Source organism: Mchenga conophoros, linkage group LG14 (assembly GCF_057382185.1).
Source record: "Mchenga conophoros isolate Kocher_MC1m ecotype Shallow Benthic linkage group LG14, M_conophoros_male_GT1.1, whole genome shotgun sequence".
NCBI lineage: Eukaryota > Metazoa > Chordata > Actinopteri > Cichliformes > Cichlidae > Mchenga > Mchenga conophoros.
Window position 1 is genome coordinate 33013715 of NC_140539.1, and position 26265 is coordinate 33039979.

General features: G+C 39.4%; 1 protein-coding gene across 1 annotated transcript in view; it reads left to right on the forward strand.

Annotated features, from left to right (window-relative positions):
- The first annotated feature begins 20014 nt into the window (after window positions 1-20014).
- The window catches only part of tenm4 (teneurin transmembrane protein 4), a 198046-nt gene continuing 191795 nt past the window's right edge, over window positions 20015-26265 (forward strand). Inside the window, exons 1-2 of the mRNA XM_085244029.1 lie at window positions 20015-20122; window positions 24340-24388. The gene's annotated coding sequence lies outside the window, so the exon portion shown is untranslated. The remainder of the gene's footprint in view (window positions 20123-24339; window positions 24389-26265) is intronic.

A 26265-nucleotide genomic window follows, 5' to 3' on the forward strand; every position in this document is an offset into this window, starting at 1 on the left:
CATCGGCAGCGGGACACCATCTGTTGGCCAGTAGATGCTTTTGTACCACTTTCGTGTGACCTCGGCAGTGTGGCGCGTTCATTTAACCACTTCACTGTTCACAGCGAGTCACTTTTTACATCACCCTTTGCTGCATGTTAAATTCATGCTATTCAGGAATAATGACACAACACTTCAGTGCAAAATGTGACATTTAACATATAGTGAACTGTGGACACACTGCGCAGCTGCCATTCATGGATAAAGGAGAATAACTACACTGTGGTGGGTGTATTCTGGCTGGCAGGCAGGCAAGGTCAAAGGTGAGGCTGAACATACTTTACTGTTATAAACACATTTTTACCTGAGGAAACAGTTTACTTTTTAAACTAGAATAAATATTTGAATTCCACTACTGTTTTAGCTGATTTGGAAGTAAAATGCTGTTATGTTGGTAAATGTCAGTTTTATAAAGAGGATATTTTCCAAATGATAACACCAGGGAGCTCTTTGTTGTGGCACATCCTGTACTTGAAGTTGTGATATTTGCACATTGACTGTCTCGTATGTGTAGGTGTTATCGTGACATTTAATGTTTCCAGAACAAAGCACAAATAGTGATAACAGAATAGGACAAAAGGGCTTTTTTGCACATAATGCTTACTTACTTTTTAATTTTGTAATTAACATACATGAATCTTAAGCTCATCTTAATCGAATTGTGTTGGGTTTTAATTAAGGACTATTTTAAAACTACAATGGGATTCGCTGGTATCACTCCTTGTCTGATAAATGCAAGGAGGGCAGGGGAAATGAACATACCTCTCCCTGAATTAAATAGATTCGGAGAGATGCTTGAAGATGAAACGGTAAATTAATAACAATGAAAGGCTGAACCGTATTACAGAAATGTACTGTGTCAGTTGGTTGACATGCAATGAAAAACAAAATAAAAACCAATACACATGGCCTTGTCCTTCTAGGATTTTGCCTGATCCCTTTCTCTCATATCTTCTTGCCTCGCTTGATGCTCCATCTGTTATGATTGATAGAAATTACACAGCTATAGTTGACAGAGAACAATTCCACTGCATATCCACAGAAAAGATAATAACAGGAAAGGTGCTTTTGCCACACAGATTTAAATCAAAGCGGCAGGCCAAGAGTTCGTCTGCTCTAGAAGGTGAAAACAATATCAGAGGTGAATAGTTTCACTTGGAATAATTCTCCAAATGCACATGACATTACACTTTAATGAAGCTCATGTCTATGAATGTAATCTCTGTGATAACCGTGCCATGCAGGCTGTATTAGACGCACTGTAATGCATTGGTACTGCTTTGCCACAGAGGCTGTGCATGTGAGGGACACACTGTGTAATATCATCTCAATGTCATCCCAGAGATTATTGTGAAATAGCTTTGGAGTTACTGATGGAGCTGAAAGCGTGAACTAATAATAGCACGAACAAATAATGCTTCATCAACTGAGAGGATGACAAAGAATGATCAAGGGAACCGCCTCTGAGGTGCAGCTTTAAATGGGTGGGTGGGTCCACGCTCAGATACTCATTACGTTATTAGAGATAATCAGTTTGTGGTTTTCAAAGTATTGTTTTGTGATGAAGCGTTGGAGTTTACTATTTTTGGTAAGCTCACATTCCCTCCACATGCTCTGTCATCTATTACTCAGGTGGTAATTTCATGTGATTTTTGCAGAACTTGAAATTGCCTCTGGAGGGAACTTGTTACATTCAATCAAAGGTGTTTGCATGGGATTAGAGCACAGATATAGCTCGCTAGCCAGTGTATGATTGCAACCACACCTTCACTCAAAGTACAGGGCCTTGTGGCTCAGCTGTGTTCTGCTCTGCGTGGCACTGTCAAACGCAGGTTGTTTTATTGTGTAGTTCTTTTCAAATCAATACTTCATAAAACTTACGCATACCAAATGAGCAAAAGTACATTATATCGTGACTATATGGCTGAATGATTCTTTCAGCCATGCCAAAACCATACCCAGTCCCAAAGAACTGACCAATAATTCACAATGGTAAGACTGAAGTAAATTATATGAGTAAACGTATTTATATGTATTCTGTGCTTCAGCAGAGTAGACATCCTCATGTTAATATTCAAATTCTTAACAACACGTTATACTCCACGTCCAAATAGGGGTGCAAAGGTGTAAATGCCAAAAGTCGTGGCGGTGTTAAAGAGTTTTCTGTCGAGGTTTTGCTGTTTCACAGGCTGGCTGGCCCCTGGTCAGAGGCGCCCTTGTATTCTGAAGAGCACACAGAACTCAAGGTCTGCTGGTCCTTCCATGCTTTGCTGCTTCCTGCTGCAGGGAATGGGAGATGCTTTATCACGATGATGAAGACCGCTTTGCTGTCTGCCCAGCACCAAGCCATCTCTATTTGATAAGAAAATGTTTTGGGTTTGTTTTTTTTGTCTGTAATCAACATGCAAAAATGATCCTCTGTGCAAAGACTTTATGCAATACTAAATGTAGGACAAAAAAATTAAATGGTAATGCACTGTACTGCTTCTTCTAGTAATACAGCATTGATAACTTTGCGATGGTACATTTTTATTTTTAAAAAATGGATATCCCTGACTATTTGACTTTTCAGAGTTTCATTCAGTATTTATGTTTCCTCGTGGTGGTGAAAACAACTTCCAGTGAAGAATAACCTCATAGAGGGAAAATGGTAGACTCAATTTGCAGCCTTATCCCTTGTCATTTTATTTTATTTTATTTTTTCTTACATTTACTGTTATAGTTTATCACAGATACAATAATGTGCTGAGAGTTGTTTTACAATATGTCAAGTATCGCAGAATTGCTATATCCTGATATTATTGTTGATTATTTTGTGATTCTCGCACAAATAAACTGCTTGTTCTTGTATTCAATTAGACTTATTTTGTTGCAGTGTTTAGCATATCATGAGGTTGTTGAGGCATATTATAAAAATCTACCTTAAAGTGTTCTTAAAGGCTATTAAATGGCATTCACATAATACGAAAGCTTGTAGTCACTTTGGCTTCAGCAGCTGCAGGGGCTCACTGTATGTGTCACAATGGGAGCAGACGTACACTTTGTTGTTAACGCAGTGAAGCAGATGTGATTCTAAAGCTCCCCAAAGGAGAAAGCAAACTGAAAACAGAGGACCCAAAGGATCTGGGGGGAAAAAAACCAATGAATCACGCAATTGTTGCATACATTCTTCTTTTTTCAGATATATATGTCACCAGTGGGCTCAGTGGGTTCAGCACAACCAGTCTTGCTCAGTCTTTGTTTGTTTTTTCTGTGAAATTTAAAAACTCTGAACATATGGGTGCAGGTTTTCCTCTTTTTTGTCCAAAAACTTTCCAAGTAACACTCTTAGAATAAAAGAAACAGCAAAATGAAATATTACTGTAAAATATTTATGCATTTTAGATGTGCAAAGAATATGCATAAACCCAGTGCAGTGTTTTTAACTGTCAACTTGTCTGAGTTTTTAATATAATCCAATCACAAATCATGTAATATGTATCTCCATTATCAAAATTATTGGGAGCAGATGTAATATTAAAGTTTTCCATTATGCTAAGAAATTTGAGTTTATCCATTTCCAACAGCCTTTTGAAGCTTTTAGAAAAGGACAATATTACTTTCATCTGACTTTTGTAATATTCCAAAATGAAACTTGTATTGTTTTGCTGTATTGTACTTGTACTTCAAAAGGGATTGGAAAAACTTGTCTCAGCAAACAGTGATAATAATGTTTGCACAATCAGGAACAGAGAGAAAGAGAGGGGCTGTGTGTGTGTGTATCTGTCTGTCATGACCTGCTCACAGTAGCTCTTTTGCTTATTGATTTTGTCAAAAAAATCTCTTCGGTTTCTGTCCCTTTTCTAGTCCCTTGTCGCTGATCGCACTGATATCCGTCTGTCTGCTTCTTTTAGACCTTCCCAGGCAGCTGGTGCTCTGTATGCTTTACATTTGTAGTAGCATAATGATCGCAGATCTGTGTATCATTACAATATGACACTTGTCCATATGCCAGTGATTAATGTAAAACAGCTGCATTTCACAATGAAGCACATTTCCTCCCACAGTCATTAAACCAAACTATAGCAGCCATCACTTTTCAAATGCAGTTTCAACACATCTACCGGTTCAAGGTTCGTTTACTTAAATCCACGATGGCATAATTAAATCTGTTTGTTTATCAATGCACTGTGCTGCCCATGCTATTCACACTGGACTTGCCCTGGTAAACACACCTACTGTGCATCTTGAACAGAGACACTTGCATAACTGAATTATAATGTTGCGCTTAGATCTCATGCTCTCAGTAAACGATTCACTTGCATGTTGCCTTGATACTCTCTAAACAATGTGATGTGTCTAATTACAGCTCAATTATCTGAATTATCAATGTAGAAAATGTGAAAATCCTATGTTGGTTTTAAACACCCCTTTTGGAGCTTGGCATTTCTGTCACGATCGCAGCTTTGTAATTGAATGGGTTTTGTCTGCACATGGATCATTGCTTTCAGCTGATTAAGGAATGATAGGAAAGACTATATAAATCAAAGACAACCAACCCAACTAATTAGCTGTCCTAGCCATTACATCTACTAACAACTGCTGGAGGAGGTTTCTCTTACATAATCAACTTCTTTATTGGATTGTTTCGCTGCATCTTGTAATGGATCACATTTGAGAATAAGCCAGCTGAGCATAGTAGGAGAGAAAAGGCACATTGTGTCATTAAATTCCCTGTAATGCCATATTTGAGTGACATATAAATACAGGGAGCCTTTTAGCAGTGCTGTAGGCCAAAACAAACTTTGAGCTTTTTTATTTAAAAAAACCTACCAGTTCCCAAGGGCAAACAGGGCACCGGGTCATTTCAATTACTGAGTCTGGTGAAGCACTTTGGTTTGATTATAATTTGTCTTTATATCAATTAATAAACCTTGACAGCAAAATTACATCAAGGTACAAACTAAATGTATGAAGGACATGCTGTTGCTTAATGATTTAATTATGGAATTATACAGTGACATTTTACGAATGCAAAACAACTCCATTCACCCATGTGAGCAACACTGAGGACACAGCGCCTGAGAGATAATCCTCCAACTGCAATAAAATCTGTGACAATTGCCCATGTTGAGCAAAGAGTGTGCCCTCAAAAAGCTTCACCTTCAGACTGGGACTATTATGTTTCTCCTGATATGGGGCTGATGCTAATCAGTGTGGATTGTATTTTACGCCTCAAGGCAGGAAAATGTGCTGATGAGGGTCCCTACAATAAATGAACCATATCACCTAATGGCATCTTGGCCCACCTTGTGACTTACTGAAAAAGCTCCTGCTAAATGTCACAGGCAGGCAGAATGCACGTGTGAGATAATTAGAGAGAAGCGAGTGATCCACAGATTGATTGGTCAGTCAAAATTATTGCTGATAGCAAACTCACAGGTCTCTTGGACACACAGTCATAGGTTTCAAATACCACACTGGTTTTTAAGCAAAACTATAATCACTACAACTATCAGCACTGACCTCAAAAACCCCAAGAAACCCCAAGAAATGATCCTGCATATGTTTCGTACTTGTGGCACTAAAACTTTCCTCTATATAGCTCTGAACACAATATGTGTTCCACATTGCCTCAAAGAAGCAAATCAAAAGCCTTAGCCACTCTTTCTTTAGTATATCTGGAGTATTTCAAAATTTGAATCACAGATTGTGAGGGTGACAAATTGATAACAGTCAGTAACCCGTTAATAGGTTTACACAGCAATTTCCCACTAATTAACCCTCCAGGGTGAATGCAAATTTGCACCTAAAATGAAGCAATTTTTGGCTCTGTTGTTATCAACTTTACCTCCCAATATTCAGATTATCACTCCAACGAAGTACCTCGAGGTGTCTGTAGTACATGTGCATGTGTATGTCTTCAGGGAAGAATGGGTACGGCTAAGAAGACAATCAGTCCTCGTGAGGAATGGCAGACCTGAAATGTAAGTAAACCCAGTAAACGTCCAGATGCTGGGAAGAAGTGAGAACCATGGCTCATTATATCAGAGTGGCTCATTATATCAGAAGAAGGGAGTCCATCGGCCTTTCTCTGTTGGCTCTCTCACTCATTTAAACCAGAAGCACTTTTTCTTTGAGATGTTCTTCCATCAGGGAGACCGGCCAGTTGGGACAGTTCCCAAATCATTATAAACATGAAAAAAAAAATTAACATAGCATTCAGAATAGGACCATAGGGAGGGAGCTATGGTATTAGAGAAAGGAAAACAGTTTCCTGTAAGCAGCAGATTATGAAAACATTAAGCAACAATTACCGTAATGAGAGTTATTGAAGCGGCAAGGTAGCACACAAGCTGTGTGCATCTGGTTACCGCATCTGGCTGCAGTGGTGGAGCATCCAAAGGGGCAGGAGTAAAGGCGTTCATTTGTTATGGCCATTTCTTTCCTGTGGATCGAGAAACGACGTGGCAGTAATTGTCATATACTGAAAATGATCTCACAGGCTGCACATTGATGCTCGCACTGCTATGGACACTAAGTGCACTGTCAGAAATTCTAAAGATGTCATTTCGGATAAATCGAGGGAATGGCTTTCAGTTGGCAATTTGTCTCCCTCCTTCTGTGTTAAGAAATGAGCACAAGAGAGGTATTGAAATAGATATAAACTGCAGATAAGATTTCCTTTTTTATTTTGGCAAAAACAGCCACAGAGAGTGGCCAAACTTGGCTCTGCACAAGGCACAGATGTTATTATTTAAACAATGCGGCCATCTAACTTTGTTTGAAGCAGAATGTCTAATGCTTGAAAGCTATCTTAATTGGAAACACGGAGAGGAAGGTTTGTACAGCGCATGCTTAGTTTTAATAAACATGCTTATCGCTCCTATCATCACAAGCATTTTAGAGTCTCCCATGCATTTGACCATAGGAGCAGTGAATCCCACTTTTAAATGGCAAATACTGAACTGACAATATAATCATTTAAAGTATTAAGATAAAGATGTAAACAATTTAATCTCCCTCTTTAACTGTTTTTTCTAACCCGAGTCCTGCCATGAGGCTCTCCTGAATGGTCCTGACCCACATTTGATTGATCAATAAGTCTAAAATCACGTGCAATGATACGTGCATCACATTGTAGGTTACCCACATTACCAGTAAATATATAGAGCATATGCAGACCCCGTCTAATACAACAAACTGCACGGTGAAAGTAATGATCACAATAAACTGACATTTTGTGTTTCATTATTTTGCGTTGCATTCATCCAGCCTTCCTGGTTTGTCACTGGCAATTTAGTGTACAATGCTGAATCCTGCCCTCAGTGCACCCAGCAGCCCATTTAATCAGGGAGTAGGATTAAGGCTGAGCAGCCCTGCACCAGACAAGACGTACAGTAACATGACTCTCTACTAGGGACTCAAGATGGATGGGCTGGGCTATAGTCTGGATGGAACGCCTCCATTGGGCTGTTTGGCCTGGTGGAGCCCATCAATCAGAGCAGCACCAGAGGTCTAAACTGAGGCTGTGTAATGATGCGAACAGCATGTGGCCAAGCCATCCCTGGCTGCTCAGGTGTAAGGGTCCGCCCTGTCCAGCAGTCCTCTCAGCTCCTTCGCCACTATCATCCATCAAATATAGGCCATATTCACACAACGCAACAGATTCTAGTAGGTCTGGAAAGAGAGCTTTGAATAAAGTGGAGTTGTAAAAGACATTTTTAAGCAGAAGATTTTTTGATGTGTTTTTAGTCTATTTTTGTTTTAATGTTTTATTATTCAAACTTTTGAAAGCCTCGTAGTCGTATACAAACCACAGCATTACCCCGGTATCCTTTGTAGCAGCTTGTTTTGGGGACCTCATTCATGCGAGATTGGGCTGCATGATGCTTGGTAAGCACCGTGTTTGTATTTCCAGCTTTTCAAATGGAAAGCAGTGCAGAAGTGAAGACCAGACAGATCACTTTTCCTTAATAGCAGCTTTACAGGAAGTTGCCATTAGCCAATTTTATGTGCCCCATACTTAAGGCTGTGTAGATGCCTCAATCTTTCTATAATGTTCATTAAAGGACATATTTTATTGCACATTATGTGCTTTACATCCCTCACACAAACATATTATGCTCCTGGATGAAGGTGGCCTTATGAGTGCTATAAAACAGGCCTCATGAATATGAGCGTAAAAGCTGCTGCTCAGTCTGGACTCGAAGTGCGAAGGGAAGGTCATTTGGTAGAAAGCATGCACTGCAAAAATGTATGCTTATAAAAATGTCTCTGGTAGAGTTTCCAAGCTGCTAAAATACATCTGCTGCAGCCTAATGGACTTCTTTTCCCTCACTGGAAGCCGGCTTGGGTTTCAGTATGTTATGGGACTGAATTAAAGCAAAGCCATTCTTTGCTGAAGGATTTGTTTCATGCTGCCATGAGGTGGGCAACACCTTGCCCCCCAATGGCCCCCAAATTCCATTATGAGACAAATATTGCAATTATTTGTGGTTTCATTGCCATCATAAATTGAGAGAGCTTGTGGGTCACCAAGGTAAATGAGCACTGGCAAGTAGGATATGAATCCTGCTTTTGTCTTCAGCTTGTCATTACACAACTGCGTGCAGGACCTTTTGGCATTTGTATTTCCATGAACGTGATATTGACGGATGTTAAATCAGCTAAGCTTTTTCCATTTTTCTTAAGTAATCACTGTTGAATGATTTTCCAAGAAGCCAGTGTGTGTGAACTGCTGATAATTGCTTTATGTTCTGTACTGATGATTACTAAGGCATGGAGGCATAGCAATTCCTGATTAAAACCTCAAATTGGATTTCAAAACTAGGATCTGAGGTGTGAGGAGGGGCTTAATACAATGCATTAATATGGATTTTAAATTCTGTTCTTTCTCCTGAATTTCAGCAAATCATTAAGAAGTATGCACTTAAAGGGTTTATTAATTTGATATTGATTGTTTCATTTACATGAGGAGGGATTTCACACTTTTCTAAAATTGAATCGCTAATATCCCCCCAAATCCTTATAAGCCTTTAAACCCCAGAGAAAGAATATTTCCTGGTATACTTGTAGCACCTCCAGAGCCTTTCCCCCCCCTTTCCATGTCACATCTTGTTATCTCATCCATGTTTGGGCATCTAATCAGTGAGACCTTTCCAAGTGAACTTCATAATTAAAGAATGCATTATTATTATGACTTTAATTACACAACTATGTAACTTTGTTTTAATTAAAAACACCCTTCCCCAATGGGAGCACGGTTTGAATGGCTTTTGTGGGCCAGAGTGTAAAAGCAATTTCTTAGCCTGCATGAGCACAATTATCACAAAGTTCACCTAAAGAACTCCATGACCTTGAAATAAGTGAATGACAATGGTGGTCAATTCTCTCTACCTATCAAAGCATGCAAATTGCAAAATTTTATGCTCCGTTACTACTTGTAGTCTCCTTACAGCGTTTCACATTTCCTTTACTGTGTCCACAAAAAAGAGCTCATGGTTCCTGTAATCAGGGGGTTAATAGCAGCTTTTCATAAAGGCTGCTGAGGGTGAACGTCCTTTTTGGAAAGAGAGGGGCAATGTCTAGTGATTATTAAGATGTGTTGCCAAGGCATAATGGGGTTCCAGCACATTACATACACCTCTCCATGTCATTGGGTTTTGTCAGGCATAAAAACAGTCATTTTACTAATATGAACAAACCATTCTTCATTGCCATGGTAATGATTGGGAAACTGAGTGCAGTCCAGTCAAGTCATTACTATGTCATGGATGACCAGTCTCATTTGATAGAACACCATAGATGGCACTGTTGCACTGCTGACAGGCTGACTGACAGCACGTTGATGCACCAGTCAGAGAGCCCAGATTGTGCTGTCACTCTAAATCTGTGCATTTACCAAAAAGCTGTTAACTACCAATACGGCGAAGCTTCCTCTTAAAAAAAGTAAACAGCCTATTTGGTTTTACGCAATAGATCGGAATCGTGCAATTTTGCAGTGAAAGAATATGTGGAATTTTAATGCCGTGTAATGATAAAGCACACATTTTGCCGATCTGGAAGACTAAAATATTAATTTCCTGTGAAGCTTCAGGTGCTTGTTTGCTGTGAATTATACACAGGAATATGATTTGTCATTCACCTTGACAAGTCTATTTTCTGCCCTGTCATTCCATCTGTGCAAGTTCAGCATAGCTATTTGAATTCCTTCATTATAATATGCTGCTTGTGTTGATGGTCAGTTCAGTCTTTTTTCTATTTAAATTTCAACATGTACAATTTTCCTCAATAAAAAAAAGCAAAAACAAACATTTTTTTATTTTCTCATCAGAACTCACATCGTCATATTTTTTCCTGGAAAAAACCCCGACAACATAGTTTTTCATGATATTTTTAAAAATATATGAACGGTTGCAGGTCCTTGTGATAATAATTTCCATTATATGAGAACTATGGGTTTAGATCTGCACAATAACAAAGGCATGTGAACAAGGTTTTGATCTGAATTTCTAAAAGCTGTAGCGCACTTCAACAAGCTATGTACTGAGGCAGGCAACCTGTACATGGCAGGCCACACAGACCTTCACCAGTACTCTGGGCCTGTCTGGTGGCTCTCCAATTTAACGAAGTGATGTTTTAATGAGGCTGGATCCAAGGGACACCGGTGCTGTTCTCATTCAAGGTCCCTGCTGAAAAAAAAAAAGAACACCTGGCACTGAATACATGAATGCTATAACAACATGCTATAGCTTGCTCACAGAAAATATCACTGCATTATCCTCATCAGTGTGTTGCATCTGCATCACATATTAAATGCCACATTGAACTGAATCATTAGATACAATGATGGTAACACTGGACTTGTCAGTTTCAAAACAGAAAACATTTTTGAAATTAAATATTGATGTTATGACATTCAAAATTATGCAATGAAAACATCGAGCTACCATCCCTTGCAGTGTGATTGATAAGGATTACCTCTACAGCACAGCCATAACAAGCATATCAAGCAGGAGACTTGGCTCCAGTGCTTTGGCTCCTTTTAGAGTATCTCTCCACTCTGATGTGCACGATCACACAGAAGTGTGATGTGTTCAGAGATCAAGGATGGTCATAGTCATACACAGTGAGACTGGCCTCATTAGGGCCAGAAAGTTCTAGTTTTGAGACTTTAACCATGCCACAAAGGGTCTATGAATCCTTTTCTGAATCACATTTGCTGGGGCAAAGCACCACCTTACAAACACCAGTGTTACTTTGGTAGGATGTTCTCTGCTACGATTAGGTACTGACCTGAGGTACCATTATAAAGATTTAATCATTTACTGAGAGGAGACAAGAATCATTTGGCTTAAAGTATGATTTCTGATGTCTTTTTTTAAGGTCCACCAATCATGGGTGCCACCAAGGTGAGGGGCGAGGAAGGACTACTGGCCATTTTCCTGCATATACAACTTTTTTTCATTCGTATTGTGTCATTTTGTATATCCTTCATGATTTCCCATTGTCACCCCCTCCCATCTGCTACGCCCCAACACTTCTTCTTCTGTTTCTGGTGTGACCCCCCCACTATTCTTAGTGGCCCCAATAAGGCCATCCCTATATAAAAAGTTTTGGAGGCAATAGTGCCATCAATTTGATTGGCCAGGGGGTAAATGGACTTATTCTTATATAGCACTTTTCTACTCTCCCGGAGTCCTTAAAGCACTGTATACAGCATTTCTTAGTGCTTCCTAACTACCATTCATATTCCGATGAACGCATCGGAGAGCAATTTGGGGTTAGTATCTTGCCCAAGGATACTTGGCATGCAGACTGGAGGAGCCACGGATTGAACCACCAACCTTCGGATCAGTAGATGACCTGCTCTACCTCCTGAGCTACAGCCACCCCCGAATGTATGTTGGTGAGCCTCCATCCATCCATCCATCCATTCGCTTCCGCTTATCCTTTTTCAGGGTCGCGGGGGGCGCTGGAGCCTATCCCAGCTGTCATAGGGCGAGAGGCGGGGTACACCCTGGACAGGTTGCCAGTCTGTCGCAGGGCCAACATACAGGGACAGACAACCATTCGTACTCACTTTCATTCGCACATTCACACCTAGTGACAATTTGGGTTATCCAATTAACCTATCCCCACTAAGTGCATGTCTTTGGACGGTGGGAGGAAGCCGGAGTACCCGGAGGGAACCCACGCAAACACGGGGAGAACATGCAAACTCCACACAGAAAGACCCCGGCCTGATGTTGGAATTGAACTCAGGACCTTCTTGCTGTGCGGCAACAGTGCTAACCACCGTGCCACCGTGGTGAGCCTGTGTTTTGAATTTTGACTGGGTGGTGGTTAGCGCTGACTGGCGAACTGTCCACTGTATGGCCTAGTTTGCCCTATGACAGCTGGGATAGGCTCCAGCAACCCTGAATTGGACAATAAAATAAATGGATGGATTATTATTGTTATTATTTAGAATTCAAAATTACCCTCTTTTTATTTATTTTTGCCTCCTGTTGTATCCCGTGTGGGGTTCTAAACTTCGATGCGCTGTGACAATGATACCGACTCCCATATTTAGCCATCTTAATAGAATGGAAATTCATCAGCACATTACTTCAGACTGTCATGTAGAAAACAGCTTGAAGTGCATTGCAATGAGAGTGGAGATCGTAACCTTAATAGACTGTAGGCTATTACTGAATTATCATTAAAAACACATCACTGAACTGAACTGCCTTCGAGTGACAGGAAGCTGAACCCTTTCAGCCATACTTCACATTGTTTATGTTGTCGAGATGCTTTCAACTTTGCAGATATGCAAATTTCTGGCTGTGGCTCTTTAGTTTGTTTTCCTTAAGAGCTTGTTAATTAACGAAAACTTGAAGAAAAACAATTGGGCGGCTTAGATCTAAGAGCATGTCAAAGCTAATAGGCTTTTTATATTTTACATATGCAAAGATGAATCATTAATATCAGCATTGTTTTTGTGTAGACTCCTTCCATCACATCCACAGGTAAGTGTTTTTATTTTTCCATTGAAAATAAAATGAGCTTGACATTCCTCCTCATTTTGATGAGAGAAACACAAATATGGGTTTGTTCTGTAATGATGTCAACGATTAGCAGTAGATCAAAATGCAGCCTGGATGATAATAAAAGTTAAAAATTGTAATGTGAGGTCATAGAAATCATGCCTTCCTTCGATAGATTAAGAAAATGCTGCTGCTGTTTGGGGAAAAGATTAAAAAGAATGGATTTTTCAAATGTATTTTTAGATGGTTAGAGGATCCTGTCAGTGCCTTCAAAACAGCTGTGAGTGTTTTTAAAAGACATCTTTGAAAGATCATTGTGGATTTACCTTTGAAGAAAGCAGATGTGTGGTATTAGTTAGCTATGTGGGACTCCACACGAGGAAGGATAAAATCTGAGATGCTCAAACACTGGATAGCTTAACAGTAATTCTTCAACAGAATTTTTCGCCAACCTCTTGAAATAACACAACAAATTATTTCAATGTGGTCTGTATTTTATCATGTAGCAGCATATACGTGCATTTTAGTTAAGTACAACAAAGCAACTGCTCTTTATCCTGATGTCTATGTGTTGTTATATTTTGCTTTATGTAGGTCAGGCTGATTTCAAGTCTAGGATCCAAGGTTAAGCAGTCAGGGGACATGAGACTCGAATGAATAATGTTTTTTCTTGGGTGAGTTTCTGGCATTCAAATGCCTCTGCATGCCCTACAATGTCACTGTAGTCATAACTTGAACAAGGACATTTTAGCTGTATGTAACAGAATAATCACAATCACAATAATTCTTTGTGTTATTGATTCAACAAGGTGCTTTAAGCATTCCCAAAAGTGTCTGACTTATTGTCATGTTAAAGAAACCACTGGTATGGTGAATTATCCTTCTATAAGCAGTCTTCAGGAGATAAGTAAAGTGTGGTCATGAAAGGATGAACACAGTCAGCAGCAATACTCAGGTAGGCTGTGTGATGTTCAGTTGGTACTACAGGGTCCAAAGTGTACAAAGAAAATATCACCCACACCATTACACCACTAATAACTGCCAGAAGCCCTGATAGAAGGCAGGATGGAGCCATGCATTCATGTCTGACACCATCTGAATGTTTTGCAGCAGAAGTCGAGAGTCATCAGAGTTTATGTAGCAACAAGAACCAATTTTAAAATCAAAGAGTGTCTTGTGACACAAATGATATCCTGGAGAGACCTGTCACAAGATAGAGGCACCTTTGGCTTTTCCAATTAATATGTTACACTTCTTCCTTCACTGGAACAAAATGCTACCAGTGATTAATTAATGTTCTCAAAATCTCTCTGATATGAATAGAAACACAACCAAAATATATTTTCTTGATAAAGTTTTCAAATGGGCTTTGTTTGCGGTGTTTGACGTCTTTTATCTGTAAAAGTATGGACAATGGCAGTATGGTATAATCTTTTTAATTTGTCTTTTATTTCTGTGTGTTGACAGAGATGTTTTATTATGGCTGTGTATTTTCATAATACATAATTGAAAACTCTGAAGAAGAGGGACTCTTATTTTTCCATCCTTTCAATCTAGCAGACACAAGTCTGACAGGCTGATGAAATGGAGAGATTGACTTCTCCTCTGCTACTCAGATTTGCGATGCTCTTTAATGTCAGCAATGGATTGCACAGCCTTATGAAATGTTGGTGGTCATTTTAGTACAAAACAGAAATAATCAATTGTATTCTTTCCTTTTTCATTAATTTGAGGAGATTTCAAATGTCTTTCTCTAAAGTGGGGGAACAGAAGTTAATCAAATATAGTGGGATTGAAAATATCAATCATCTGGTCTCTTCAAGGGTCCATGCTGACTGCCAGAGCACATGTCGTCATCCATTTTCAGCCAATTCACTTGATGAATAAACAGCTCGGCTGAGTGTTTGGCACCCATTATACATTTACATAAATCTAATTTCAGCAGGTGAAATATTCAAAGATCACCTTTACCCCAAGACAGCTTTCACTCCAGATGACACAGCCATCTCCACAGAATACTTATCAAAGCAAGCTAAAGGGGAGGCAGGATTTGTTTGATTCACCTGTGTTAATTACGTATTACAAAGGTATGTTAAAATCTATAATGACAAGGTGTGGGACACATTTAAGATTTTAAGCAGTGATTAACATTATTTCCTAAGACAAAGAAGACCGTGCTGTGATTGTGTACATTTGTCACATTGCTACAAAGGAATTGGATGTGAATTTTGTTTTCCAGACTTTCATGAATAGCATTTTAAGATTAAAGGATGATTTGTTTTGCTTAAGGTTATTCTTGCCTATAGGCGATAGATTTCATTGTTAAATTTGGATTGAACTTTTTAAGTTTGGTCCGTGTTAATATTTTAGCATTGATATTGGGAGACCTGTTGGAAGATTTTTAGGCTGCTTTAAGCTGCAAATAACAGAGTTAAGCGCTGTGAGGCGATTGAAGGCTATCTCAAAGTTAAGGGGAAATCATGAAAAACAATAGAAAGCATTCAAGACAAAGTCACACTCGATTTGGTGTGGGAGCTCTGTTCACTGAAATGAGACCACTCATGAAAGCAAGCACAGGGCTGTATTAGGTGGTAAAAAATGATGCTACCTTTATTTTCACTGTATCACTATGAGCATTATGAACACCAGCTGCTTCAAAAATGAATACAGGTGGGTGGGTGGATGGGGGAAAAGCTATAGGTCTGAAGTTCAGACAGAAGCAATCAAAGGAAGACTACTGAAAAGACTGTTAGATGGATCCTCTCTTTTCATACACTTGAGACTGATATAAAAAGACAGTGAGCTTAGCAATGTAATATCGAATGGTTGTGCATGGTTCTTGATATTTTTCCAACAACAGGACTTTTTTTTAGCTACACATGTTGTAACGCTTCCAACATAAAGCACATCCAGAGACTTTTTAACGAGCTACCTGTCAGATGATCAAAACCTGTTCCATGGGGCAATTTTGCATGCTGTCTTCAGGATAACTGATTTTCTTTTTAGTGCAACTGCTGGGCTGATATTAATTTTAACTTTACTGAACGTGCTTACATCAATGAATATTTACAAGTTATGATAACAGTCACAAGCCATGAATTGCAACAGCGATAAAAATGACTCTGTGAAATGACTGATACAGTAATGCTAGGACAGCATCGCCCTTAATTAACACCAGACAATCTGCTTTCTGATGGGGTTTGCATCATGTGGAATATTGTAAATCTTCACTTTGTGCATTAACTCTACTGGAGCTCTGTATTCATCTTAGGTTCTTTTTATTACATGGCTGATTGACCATGACAGATCCTCTAGCTCTAGATTATTTTGCTATGAGATGAAGCTGACATTTTGTAAGGCTCTGTAATAAGTTCCCACAGAGGTTTTTCAGGCTTCTGATTCAACTTTAGCATCACTGCTTCTGATAAATGAAAAGAAATGTCCTCAATCTCAAAGCCACCTCAAAGCCCTAATGTGGTCAGTTTTGTAGATCGCATGCGAGTCTGCACTTTAGGATTGGCTTGTTTTAAATTTAGTGCTTGTTTTGAGGCAGTGAGTGGCTTTAAGGCACAAACTGGAGACTCAAATTGCCATTTTGAAAGTGACAAGGTGCTGATTTGCCCGCCTGGCACTGAGCGATTGGACATCACTGTTGACAAATGGGCAGTGGAACAAAACTGGCAGGATGCAGGGGAAGACAAAATGCCTTCAGCCAAAGTTTTTTCTACTATCTGTTATCACAGCTGGACAACAGCTAGTTAAAATTCCTAAATTTACTGAGTATAATCATTTTGCTGCCAACTGTTTCTGTGTCAACCATACTGTGGCAAATATTTACATACTGTATTGTTATTGGATATTCAGACTGTGGTCTTTTTTAGTTAGTCACATGAAATAATAATGGAATTTTAACGACAATCACATTTTTAATGTTACTTTTGATGGCTGAAAAAAAACACACGTTTAATTCTACGGTATGATATCAGCAGCTGAACCAGCTGTTTTGTATGATAAATTGAACAGCAGTTATATAATATTCAGCCACAATGTTAAAACCCTGTCTAATATCATGTGTCCTCCTTACTCTGCAAAAATAGCTCTGACCGTTTGGTGCATGGACCTCAGGTGTTGTACTGTGGCATCTAGCACTAAGATGTAGAAGCAGATCATTTATGCCCTGTGGGTTTTGGGGTGGGTCCTTCTCAGAGTACAGTACATGTATTTTGTTACATGTCAAAATAACATCCAAATAAATGCCAGCATCTATTTTTTAACCAGCTAAACATTTCACTGTAATCAGATGAAAGGTGTTGAATGTTATTAACTTGAATATAATGGTATTAAGAATGGATCCAGAGGCTTTTTATAATTCTCTGTAGCTGGTATATACTTTATGACTGACTGTAGGACTGCCAGACAAGCTGAAATGCTGCCTGTGGGTGTGAAGACTGTACTGTCTGAGGAAAGGAGAGCAGACCTGAGTGGGTCAGTGGATGCCAATATAAGACAGTTGTAAAGGGATTACAGAGGAAGTGATGAGATGCAGATTGCAGTCATTTCTGCAGCACTGCTGTAATGCAAATTGGAAAGAGCAATGCATTGAATTTCTAGTTATGCCATGTAATACATGAAAAATCAATTTTACAATTACCATTTCTTAAAAGGAGCTTGAGAAAGCCAAGGCTCATTTGCCAAAGCTGCTGTATGTACAACCACAACGTGGTTGATGCCTGTCATGGTGGTAAGCCCCCCCCCACACACACACACACACTCCCCCAACCCAACCATATGGTTTAAACCTGAGATGCTTTCATACAAAAGGAATCCTGTTTAGCTTAGTTGGCGTGAGACTCTGGAGACAGCTAACAGATAACGACAAGCCAACTGAAGTGTGGCCCTAGCAGTAGAAACCTGGGTGCAGAAGGAGATTGGTGAGGCCATTAAGCAAGGCTTTCAGTCAGCCTTGAGGAAATTATGACAAACCATGAGGTAATTTAGGAAAGGGGAGCAACTTCCCTTTCACACTGTATATAGTGGAGATGGAGTGTGGCTCATCTGAAATAAGGATATAATTTGGCAGTGGAAAGAACACTCAGCCATCACTGTTGCTGAGGTCACTGAAGTAGTCAAAAAGCTCTCAGATGGCCAGGTCCGTGGGGTGAATGTAATTCTTATTCTTATAGTTCTTGAAAATCTAGGGCTGGATTTGTTGACACGTGGCACTGCGTGGTCTGCACAGTGTTTTGCGATTTTAGAGGGCTCACACTCCTCAGTTTGCTCAGGAAGGTGTATGCCAGGATGCTGGAGAAGAGAGTTCTGTCACGATCAGCATTTTGGTTTTAGTTTGTTATGTTTAAGTCCTTTAGGTTTTCTAAGTTCGTTCTATCATGCCTAGGTTGTCATTATAGTTCTTTGTTTGTTAGTTTCCCTCTGTGTTTTCTACCCCTGTATTAAGTCTCCCCTGTCCTATGTGTTTCATGTCTGCATGTCATTTGTTGTCAAGTTAATGTTGTCATGTCTGTCTCGTTGTGTTTCCTGTTTTATTTTGAAGAGGTCATGTGTTCCTGTGTTCATTGTGTTTAGTTTTACTCTTCTACTGCATGTCATTATGTTCATTTGTGTCAGCTGTTTTTCCCCATGTGTTTCCACTTCCCCTGATCACCTCCTGTGTGCTTTTAGTCTGTGTTCATTCATGCCTTGTCCAACCGTCTGCTATCCTACCTTGAGTCCATGTTCCTGGGTTTTGGTATGTTTAGCGCACCCAGTTTAGGTTATGATTTAGTTTTGTCTTTGCTTTAGTTTTTCTTTGCTAAAATCAGCCTTCAATAAACGGCTTGTTTTCAGTTAATATTAAGTCTTTTTATTTTGCGTGTATGCACTTGGGTCCACCCTCTCCACTCTCTATAGTCTGCCTCTGCCAGACTGTGACAAGTTCAGATCCACTTCAGATCCATGAGGAGCAATTTGATTTTTGTCCTCACCAAGGAAAATTGGGCCAGTTCTTTATCTTCTCGAGGTTGTGTGAGAGTATATGGTCAACATGTGTTTTGAGGACTTTAAGAAGACATTTGACCATATCACTCTGGGCATACTGTTGGGGAAGCTGTTCAGGAGTATGGAGTCGGTGGCTAGCCCATTTAGTCCCTGTACAACCATATCAAGAGCAGTAAATCGAACCTGTTTGATTTACTGGATGTGTTTTGCTTCTTACCAAGGTAGACCAAATCATGCATCACTAGCAATACGACACAATACTTGGTTTTTAATTCAGTTGTCTGCGCATAGCTTATTTAGCAAGTCAGAAATACACAACAGTGGCATCACAGATTACATTTTACTACTGTTTTTGTTAACTGCCAATATCTTGGATTGTTAACTTGTAGTTGGTGGGACAGCTCCAAGTTTTTGAGTCAGAAACCTGAGTTAAAGCAGCATTTCAGACGAACATTCAGACTTGGACTTCTGAAGTTCCAACTGCTGCCTTAAGCCGCAATACACTGCAAATATCTCAGGGTCTTGTTTACAGGTGACGTAAGAGTGGAATGGGAGACTGACAAAGTAATTTGTGCAGCGTCTGCGCTGATGTGGATGCTGTACTGGTATGCTGTGATAAAGAGAGAGTTGATTCTGAAAGCAAGCTGTCAATCTACTTTCCTACCCTTACCTTTGGCTATGAGCTCTGGGTAGTGACCACAAGGAATCTGAATGAATGAATACATACAGTAGAAAATAGGCTATATCATGGCTGGGCTTGATTGGTGAGCTTCATCATTCAGGAGTAAAGCTGTTACTCCTCTGCATTAAAAAGAGCCAGCTGAAGTGGTTCATGCATCTGATTATAATGCCTCCTGGATGTCCCCTAGGCAGTAGCAAACACTGCTTGCTACTGATTACACAAATCTAAATCTATTTTACCTTGTGTCCCTCTCAATTAACAATAACTTGAGGTGGACAAGCTGAGAGGTCAGCAGATTTTTTTTCTTTCCTTGGTGGTTTGCGCATGCACATTGTGGATAAACGTGTGTTGGCTGGGTCTGGTCTTTCATGGTGAATTGATTAGAGACCAGCACAAGGTAAGCTTCTGCAGGCTCTGCTTTCACTGCTATTAGATCAGTTATGAGCTAGGCTTTGTATGGAAACGCAGCTAGCATTAGCAACTGGACTGGCTTCAGTAATTTATCATTGTGACAGATGAATTTGTTCTTGCTAACCACCTTGGCCATGTGCGATTTGGAGAAGATGGAGTTTAAAAAATCTGTTTAAAATTCCTTTAGTACAGCAAGGAAAAGTCTGATGATGGAGAGCGGATGGCAGCTCTGACTATGTCTGGTCTAATGAAGCAGGCTAGTTGACCAGATGCAGGCTCAGCAGTCCTTTCAGATTGGCATCTGTGAGTTTAACCAGCTATTTTGCCAACTTTCCACCTTCATTTTCCAATCATATTTTAACCCCTATTGTAGTTATTTTAACTCAGCTAATTCATCAATTTTTTTTTAAAATTTTGAAATATGTGGTCCTCACAGGATAGCCACAAACATATGATTAAGGTATTTAAAATGAGCTGAACCTTAAACATATACAGCAGCAATATTAATCCAATGAACACATTAATGATTTCTGCAGAATAACATATTTTTACTTTTGATACTTTATGCACAATTTTCCAATAATACAGTTTTATGGATGACCTGGAGGAGCCCAGGAGAGTGAGATCTGGGAGTCTCTGCTTAGACTGTTGCCCTCACAACCCTAACCCCGATAAGCGGCATAAAGGATGAATGGATGGATTTCTTAAAATGTAGCATAACTAATCTGCACTTCCCTGTTTTTAGAAAGAGGTTATATTGCAAATACACGTATCTCTGCAAATACTTTTGAACAAATGAAGGCTGAATCAGGTGGGTAGGCCCACCAGATATGACTTTGGCAGACAGTGTTGTATATCACAGCATCCTGTTGAGAGCTAATGCATAATTCAGTCCCTGTAGTGCAAGTCAGAATCAGAGTAGAACAGCCATTCACACTCATTCGATCTGATCAGATCCTGGTTCCTACACAGCAAATTCAAAAGTGTTACATTTTTTGGTGTTAATAGTCTCCTTGCAAAAGTAGAGTTAATTTTACTCTAAGCAGAGTCACATTCTTTTAATGTAACTCTGAGGTGTAAAATGATAGTAGTTAAAATCGAGTGTTAAAAATGAGTGTTTCGCTGTCAAATCTGGAGGTGTTAAAATGGAAACATTAACTCTTGACCTCTTAACTCTGAACTCCTAGAGGGGCTATGACACCAACAGAGTAAATTCACAGACTCCGCCCCCAGCACGGCTCCAATCGAAGCTGAAGTGAAGCCGTTTCAGAACATTTTGCTCTACATATTTGAGTTGTTTGCCATGCTTGGTAAGTCATTTTTTCAAAGATTGTTTCAATTGTTATTAGCTTTTACTTCTGTGGCTCTTTGGAGTTGAGACAAAGCTGTGTGAAAGGCATTAGCCATGTTGCTCGCTGATAGCATAATATTCTGTTTTAGCTAGCTGAAAGGTATTGTTTGCGGGCAAATACCACAGCCTTGAAAAAAAGCTTGCATGTGAATTTTCAGTCAAACCTTTGGTCAAATACACCTAAAACAATGTCTAGAATGTGAAATGTTGGTATAATGGTGCTACTTGAAGCCTGAAAACGATCGCACATAAAAAAAAAAAAACGAGCAAACAGCAGTAGCTGACGTCCTGACTGGGTTCTACGTTAGCATAGATCCCTCCAGAGTTTTGTGCAGACGGTTTAGGTAAAAATGAAAAAAGTTGAGGTTTTACATTTAGTTCAGTATTACCTGTTGCCTGTGTCCTTGTCTTTTGGGAAAATACTTTACACAAGTAATGGCTCAAAGAGGATTCCTTTTTACTGTGCTGCAATTGTTTACTGGATTATTTGTGCCATTAATTAGTGTCAACTAATTTTTATTCAATCTCCGCACAGGATATGCTTGTGAAGATGGAATATGGGGGAGAGCAGAAGTGCGTTGAAGTTCCACAAAGGGATGAATAAAGGACATGCATATTGTATTGAAGAAATAAGTGATGAGAATGCTGTTATTTGCATTTACCATGTCAGACCTTTTGATAAACAAAATTCTAATGAAAGTGAGAACATGTATACTGTTACATCTTTCAGAAAATGTTTTGAAATTGTGGTACACAGTTCAGAATAAATGTTTTTCAAAAACCATTGCATCTTTTTAGTAAATGTTTATTTCCAAAAGAAATTTCTAGAAGTTCAGAACAGTAAAATTCCCGCTTTTTAGAATGAATTAGAAGATAACTCTTACGTAGTTAAACTAAAATACTCTTTGAGAGTTAATATATAAACTCTTAACACCAAGTGTTAAATTATCAACTCCAGACAGATTTGGTGTTTAACACTAAATCAGAGTTAACCTTCCAACTCTCCAAAAAGAGTTAAATTAACACTCTCTGGTGTGGACCCATATAGACACTTTAATAGTGTTGAAATCAAATCCGACAGTGTTAATTTGGACATGCTGGATTTGCTGTGTACCTGGAATTTTCGAAACAAATTCTTCCAACAGAACATGACTAGGTAACCCTCACTGGATATATATTCTGAAGGCTCATCTTGAGTGGTAATGCATTCCTGTGTATGCCTGTCTGCCTCTGCTCTTGCAAGAGTAATCCCTTGAAAAAGAAAGGAGAAAATATGTTATATTTGAGTTGCCTCTGAGTCAAAACCAATCTTAGCTACTTGTTATTGATTTCAATGTAAAACATACCAGGGGAAACGGGAACAGCGTGAGTTTTAGAATTGGTATTTGTTAGTGGTATAGAGAAAGGAGACTAACAAACAATTAATGAAATAACAATGTTAAATGCGTTACAGGGCTGTGAAAGTCATTGTTGTCCTGTTGACAAATAATAAGCCCCTGGAACCCCTGCTTTAAATCTAGTGACATTAGGTGATCTTGACCAGCAGCAGCTCATCTTAAACTTTTGAGCATGTGATGGCGTAACTGCTCACACCTCACATTAGGTGAGAGGTGAGGAACCAATTACCTGGAGATATGTCTTGGGGCCAAAAATATCATTGTCAGCTTGTCACAATGTGAGAAATAGGGTGGAAAAAAAAAGAGAACAGTGACAAATCGCAAGGTAACATGACAGATTGTGTTATCTTGAGTTTTCTCCCCAGAGTTGAAAAGATCATTCGTTGGACCCATAACTATGGTCATCAGTAGTACAAGATTGCTGCTTCTGTTAAATTGTTTTGATCACTGCGTTGCATTGTGAAGAGTCATCTTACTTGATTAAAACAAGAAAGGAAGCAGCTTTTTGCTTAAGAGAACCAAAACACAGTGGATCTATGTTTGGTGACTTCATGTTATGATGACTCTTCACAACACACGGTAGTCTTTATTAACCCTGTAAAGCCTGAAACACAAAATAATTGATGTAGAAAAACTCATGCATCACAAAAACGGATGTATCAAATATAGTACACTTGGCCTTACAGGGTTAAACCAGTACTTACTTACTTCTACTTGGAAACAGTGTTGGTAAATTCCATCCTTCCATCCAGTCTCTGCCGATTATCCTCATCAGTGTCATGGGGGGACTGGAGCCTATTCAAGGTACCATAGGGCGAGAGGCAGGGTACAGCCTGGAAAGATTGCCAGTCTGTCTTGTGACCTATTTTTCAGTCAGATTTTGTTGTTGTTAAGGTTTTGGCTCAGTGTCTGCTGAGGGAAACTTGTATCAGTGCCTCACTACTTGGTTTACTTCACTCCCTGGAAACCCTGATCTCACCTTGAACTTGAGCACTTGTCATGTACTCTGGATCTCACTCTGCTTTGTCAACAGTGCAACTTGAAATTCATTCTGGAGAACACCAAAAAGTTGTGTGGCAAATTGTGAGGCAAACCAGGCCAGCAGAGTGACAACTGTGCTGCTGTTGCCAAAAATACCTTTTCAAATTGCTCTGAGCAGGCAAAATATGGCACAGGCCACAATTCAGGTTGTTTTTCCTCTCAGTTTGTTGTGGAAGAACTTGGCAATAACAGTCTAAAAGTGTTGGAACTGTGGGGAAAAATAAAATAAAAATAACATCTATAAGCTCTGATACTGTGGACTCATCCTCTGGAAACTCCTGTTTGTTCTTCTGGTTATGGTCAGTGACCCAGCTCTCATCACACGTGATAGACCTTGCATAACAGTCTCAGTAGGGCCCACTGTGATTTCTACCTTTGTGGATGTTTTGTCTTTTGCTTGTTCTCCTATCTTAGGTACCAACGACTGCTGCTGACTCTACTCAGCAACTGGGCCAGGGATAAGGTAAGAGAGTCCCATTGTCAAAGTGCACCATATCTGTCTGGGGGAAAGCAGCTTGTCTGTCGCGTTTAGTGTCATTATTAAAACAAGAACCTATTCTTTACATCCTGTCTCCTTGTTTCCTTTTTCAACTCAGATACTTTTGTTGTTATTTCTTCACATCCCCAGGAATTTTATGTTCCTGAGGAACATAAAACCTTGACATGAATTTTAAATCCGTTTGAAACTGAAGTTGATTTGTATCAAGTTTCACACTGATACATTTACTTCTCAACCACTTACACTCTTGCAAGTGGCCAAAAGGGGACTATCAGGGTGCAATTTAACCACACTGAAGAAATAAAAGCAGTGCAGCGCTGCATGAGGAGCTGGCTTTGAGGAGGCCGGTGGCCATATTTAAATTAGCTATTTGTTTTGTCTTTGTGGGCTGGGGTTTCAGGATTTGTAATCAGCGCTCATGTTGTTAGCTGTTTTGTGCTGGACAGGTTTTTGGAGTTAATTTGCTGTTGCAACATAAAAAATACTTAGTGATTAGACAGAATGAACACTGTAATTCTGCAGAGTAGAATGCTTAATACACTGAAAGAAGAACTTTGTCTGATTTTATTGGAAGCTGGTAGGAGTTACCAAGTTGTCATGAAGCTTGATAGGAGGAAACGGGGAAAGACCAATTTCAAGTCTAATAAAAGAGCAACGTTTTTCCTTGAGTTTCACTACTGTGCTGTTCAGTTATCATGCAGAAAGGAGTTTTTGTGGCAGAAGAAGCAGAGATATCAATCTCTCTGCTGACAGTAGCTTTAGTAGACCAATACAGACACACAACTTAATACAGTTTGAGAAAGGGACATGACTCTTACCTTTTTTTTCTCCTAGAAAATTTGATCTCTTGCTCTCATATCCTTATCGCTATCACTTTTACTATTACTCTCCAACTTACACATAACACTCAAAGCTAAAAAAAAAAAGTTCACAGGTGTGGGAAATGTGTAAAATCACTACCACTATGAAGCACAGGCTTAGGAACACTGAGTAAAAGAAAAAAACTGCATAGCCAAAACAAATGACAAAATAACTCCTGAAATTCACTGAATAACACAGAATAGTGATAAATAACCACACCACTGTTTTTGAACGAAAACTTATTTTTATACAAGGATGGCGAGAAAGCGGGTCAACGAGACATGGATGTCTGTTTGATAAATCAGTTGCCATGGAGTCTATTAATTCAGTATCTTGCTGAGTCTGACTTATATCAGGTGATTTATTTTGTTCTATTTTATAAAATAGATGTAATGCATTTCTGCTAATACATGTGTACGGCAGATATGGTTGTGAAACTTAAAAACAAACCATCCCAGTAGAAGGCTTATGTCAATGGCCAAGTTACAGTCTGCATGGCCTCGGTGAATGTTGAAAGTGGTTGCAACTCCCGCAGGCCCTTTTTTATCACTGTCGGTGTATTTAAAATGGGCCCTGCAGTAAAGGAAAAAGATGACTTCACAGCTGCGTAACAGTGTGTACAATCAGTGTAAGAAGTAAGGATCTCTGGTTACCATTTCATTTTCACAGGACATAAACTGATAACAACAGCTGAGACTGACAGCGGGATTTATATCCAGACACCGATATATACATCATTCTGTATCAGCTTTCCTTAAAACGGAGCAGACAGATATGTGTCTGCAGCTGTGTAAAATCCACAAGAGGTGCACTCGTATTCTTGAGGAGAGGACAGTACTATAAAAGGCATTATAGTTCACATCTCTATGACACATGAGATGAAGCAAAATCAGAGCCATCCTGAGACAGGTGTAACATATATTTAGTCAGTTAGCACCAGCTCTCGTCTCTGTTTCAGTATTAATACAATGTTAATGGTG